The sequence below is a fragment of the Apus apus genome, chromosome Z (genome assembly GCF_020740795.1).
Source record: "Apus apus isolate bApuApu2 chromosome Z, bApuApu2.pri.cur, whole genome shotgun sequence".
Lineage (NCBI taxonomy): Eukaryota > Metazoa > Chordata > Aves > Apodiformes > Apodidae > Apus > Apus apus.
Window position 1 is genome coordinate 15676073 of NC_067312.1, and position 5085 is coordinate 15681157.

A 5085-nucleotide genomic window follows, 5' to 3' on the forward strand; every position below is an offset into this window, starting at 1 on the left:
TAACATCTTCCCTCTCTATTACAAACAAAACCAGACCATTTGAGAATGCTACAGCATATTTAGCATTTCTGAAAACAAGTCCATTTCTAGCTTGCAGATTCTAGGAATATAACTTTATAGCCTGTTTCTGAAAGAAGCATATGTCCATAAAGTAAATTAACAGTTGTTCCTGTCTGTGTCTAAGCCTGTAAAACAATTCTCTTCAGATTACGACAAAACCTAACCTTCTGCTTGAAGACAGTACAAAGAAAACTCAACAAGGCCTTGAACAACCCATTCTAGCTTTGAAGTTCTACTATGCCTGGAGAAGTGGCTTGAACCAGGTGAGCTCCACAAGTCCCCTCCAAACCAACTTATTCAGTGAAACTCAGGACAAATAGTCACTCAGCGCTACTAACCACATAAATAGTTGTGCTCATATAAATGACAAAATAGCTAATATTGAAGTTTTTCAGCAAGAGCACCTAGCTAAGAAGCCTATTCTACAATTGCAACAAGTAGTGATAGGAAATAACTGCTGAAGAGCCCCCACTGCCTCAGCACAGTTTGTTTCCACGGTAAACCACAATATTAAAGCTCACATTGGACACTCCTAGAAGAATTAAATAGAAGTTGTTATGTCTTGATCATCAACACAACTTTAGCCTAGAAAGGAAGCAATTTATACTCAGTAAGATTGGAAGAAGCTGTAGAAAGTAAGTTGTTTGGTTTTCCTGTGGGACCACGGGGCTTGGTTGCCTCTGATTTTATGGGGATGTTATTCAGCACCTCAAAAGGTCCCTACCAGTCCTACATGCCTTCTTGAGAGAAAAAAAAAAAAAAAAGAAAAAGTAAAAAAAAAGCCTAGCAGGTGTCACCATTTGACTCAGGTCTGACAACAATGCTCTCCATCCCCTCCCCCTCCCACCCAGGTAGGGAAGGAGAGAGAGAGAGAAAAAGAGACTTCACTGGATCGAAAACTAAACTAGACAGCTTTAATTAAACACTAACGATAAAAGAAAATATGTACAATTATATACAAATGTGTTCAGATATGTGCAAAAGCCTCTAGCCTCCCCTCACCCCCAGCAACTCCCACAGTGTCTCCTGAGCTGCGAACAGTCCCAAAAAATCCTGGAGCTGCCAGAGAGAGCAGAGAGTGATGAGGGTCAGGAGAGCTCGAGCCTGGGGGTCTGCGGTGCTGGATGGATGGAGTCCTGCCTGGACGCCGGCCATGGATGGAAGAGAAGGGAAGAAGAAGCAGGAAGGAAGTTGTCTTCTGTGATCTCTGACCTTCCTCTGAGCTTACCTAGATATATGGAATGGAATATCTCTGGCCAATTTTGCTGTCTGTCTAACTCAGCCTACGGGGGGGTCACAGATCTCCCCGTAGTGTCTGAGCCGGCAGAGCGAAGGTGCGACCTTGAAGCCCCAGAAAAACATTCCATTCCTATCAGCCTCAGTTGGAAGGCTCTGTGACTAGTTAAAGGAAAGCTTACTGAAGGGAAAAAAAAAAAACCAAACAGTAAAAGGAAAATTGGCTTCATCCTGGCTCAAACCAGGAGAGCAGGATACTAAATATGTCAGGGCATGATAATCTTACCAGGACTTGCTATCAAATTTCAGTAGCAGGGAAACAAACAAACAAACAAACAAACAAACAAACAAACAAACATACCAACAAAAAAAGGTTGTGCTACTCGCTTCTTTCCATACTTCAGCACAATGATAGCCTTCCCAGCTTACCCAGCAGTGCAGCAGAGCCCAGGGGCACCTCACATCCCCAGGCTGTGCCGACCCTCGCCGCGCTCAGCAGCCTCGGGCCACACGCCCGCACCAAGGGGGAAGGATGGATGGATGGATGGATGGATGGATGGATGGATGGATGGATGGATGGATGGATGGATGGATGTCCGGGAAACTGTTGTCAGAAGCGCTTTGTGGCCATCTCCCTCAGAGGAAGCGGCGACAGTCTGCGGAGTATCACCGCTCGGGAGCCCTGGCCTCGATAAACCCAGACCCATGGATGGGGCCCTCCCTCGCAGGCGGCAGCGCTGGCACCCCGCACCCAGCTGCGGCTGTTCCTGGGGGCAGGCGCTGGCACGCGAGGTGCCCCCTGCGCTGCTGCCGCCCTGGGTCTGCGGGGCCGCTCGATCCAGCCGTTCCCACGCGAGGCAGGGCAGCGAAGCGGGGTCTGGGCAGGGCCCCTGCTGAGGGGCTCGGGGCTCCTGGCGGGGCAGCAGCGGTGGTGGCACTGCCCGCCGGGCTAACCAAGGGGCAGCGGGGCGCACTGCCCCCCGTTCTGTCCTCAGCCTGCCCTCGAGGAGACGCTTATGCCGTGGAGACTCGGTAAGAGGCGCCCGGGCACCCCCGGCACCCTCCGCTCCCGCAGCTCCGCACAACCCGCCCGAACGCGGCCCGAGGCCGCGGCCTCCCGCCCCTCCCGACCCCAGGGCCGCAGGGCCGAGCCCCGCAGCGGCCGGGCCGGGCGGGAAGGGCCCGGGGGCAGGAGCTGCGTCGTGCCCGGGCGCTGAGGAGCGAGAGGCAGGTCCCTGTGCCCCGGGGGCTGTGCGAGGGGCTGGCTGCCCCCCGGGGCCTCTGCGTGGGCCTGCGTGCAGCGCCTGCCGAGGCGGGAGAGGGGAAGGGGGCGGCCGGCGGCCTCGCCGGGCGGGTTGGCAGGGCTGGCGCCTCGTCCTGCGGCTGGAGCCGGTGGAGAGAGCGCGGGATGCACCGCAGGCGGGTGCCCTTGGGTGGTGGGGACGGGGCTGGCCTGCGAGCCGCGTCCGCGGTGCGCTGCGGGGCGCGGGTGACAGAGTGAGGGTCAGTGCCAGGAGCGGGTGCCGGCTGTAAAGGAGGGTGGGCCAGAAGAGCCCTGAGGCCGTTTGAAGTGCCTGTTACTGAGTGGTTACTGTTTTCAGTGGAGGTACGCTGTTAAACATTTAATATAGACTCATTTAATGTTCGTTTTAAATACGGTTTTCACTGTTACGTGAAGCAAAAACGAACCCTTACATTCCAAAGTCGGATAATCAGCTACAATACTTTACAAAGGGTACTGAGAGAGTGTGGATGGCAAAGGGTTAACAAGAGATTGAATAAAGGTGTTGGGTTTACAACAGTCAAAAATACATGTTATATCTTTACTTTTCCCCCCCAGTGAAATAACTAGTGTAGCTCAAAACAGAGGTGGGAGTCTTAACAAAAATGACTTTGAAAGATACAACATAGGTTATTATAATAATATACACAAAAATCAAAGTGATGAGTTTTCCTCCTGGAAAAAAACACATTAATAATAAAACATTATTTCTAATTTACTGTTTCAGTTCAGCAGGAGTTTTATTCCCAGTGGCACTGGTGCCTAACACTGCCAAGTGCTGAGCACATCCTGTCTTCTGAGAAAACAAATGATGCCATGGAATAAGGAAACAAACAAAACAGCACACAATATGGCAGCTCCCTGAACTCCCTTACTCAATCAAAATTTGAGTAAAACATAATTTTAAGAGCATGAAGAAAGGAAACTGTGATTGGCAAACAGTTAAGGTACTACCCATGATAAGGATGGAAAATCCAGACTTGGGATTCTTAGCATACATTTTGATTATCAGCTAATAGAATATTAAGATACGGAATTGTTTTGCAAAGTGGAAAGTCCTGAATAAATATTCTAAACTCTCATTTTAAGAAAGCACTGCATTGTAATAACGGAAGTCATTAAGATTGCTAACTTAGTACAAGATCACTAATTTAACTTAGAAGAGTTAGTTCTTTAGTGTCACATACATTTTTAACAATTGTTGATTTTTATTTTTTAAAATCAGTTAGCTTTAGCTAATTAATTAGTTTTAGTCCCTCTGAAGAAACAGTGGGTACAAGAGGCAAATTACTGTTAAACACACAGAACCAATATCTTTTTCTTACTGCTTTCACAATGGAGCATGTACATGTAAAAAGGCTTGTAAATATTGAATAACTGGGAAAATCATTGAGTTATGTGATTTTGGTAGTAGCTGTTCATTCACATATCTATGTCCACGTAACTTTGCTGTAAGTATTTCTGTCTGGAATTCAGTGTCCGAGTAGTGTGCACAATCTAACTTCTGGTTAATCTCTTTCACTGCAGTTTTTATTATTTGTAAAAAGGCAGTTCATACATTACCACATAGAACTGATTATTTTGTCTGGAATACATGGTTTATCTGGCATTGGAGTTTTTGTTTCATGGAGCCCTATGTTCAGAGATAGTTTCAGTATTTTTAGAAGCATTCATATTGTTACTTTCAGACGCATCTTGCAAATGTATGTTGAACATTCTGTAAGCAGAATTTCTACTAAAAATAGGAATTGTGTTAATAATCTGGAATGACATTGGTACTTCTCAAAATACTGTCCTTGTACAGTATGATTTATGTGCTGCTGATATCACTGATATTAATGCAAATTGTTTGCATGAAAATGGGTAAGTAACTTGAAGCCTGAATAGTTTAATATTAGAGCATCTACACAGGTAAAATGTCTAGATCCTGCATTAATGCATGCCTGTTAAAATCTCATTTACTTAAATAACATTTAAATTAATCAACCTTAACAAAATTTAATTTGTTGCCTCTAAAATACTCACAGTAAGGAATGAGTAGTTGTTTCAATTGACTGAATTTCCTGCTCTTTAAAGTGAGGACAGGAAAACCTGTCTGTCTTAGCAGCGTAGCTGAAGAAAAATTGGTAATAAGTTTTAAAATACATGCAGACCACTAATCTATTTAGGTAAAATTACATTATTGTGTCTATGGAAGTCAATTTAGGTTTATTTTGTAAGTGCAGCAAACATTCCCAAATTCAACTATATAATCTAAAAGTTTTATAGATTTTGCTTTAGCTTTCTGACTTTCATTGTGTTTCCTAGAAGTGCAAGTTCTTAGGTTAGTTGAAATTTTGCTTCATGTGCAAAAATAGTTGTAATTAAAAAAAAAAAAGTTTGCTTACATTTGTGCACATGAAAACTTTTGATATATAGTATGAATGAGAGAGATACTAATTCATAGATCTATTTTATATATTTATATATATTTATATACCACGGCCGCTGTATTGTATGGTCCAGAA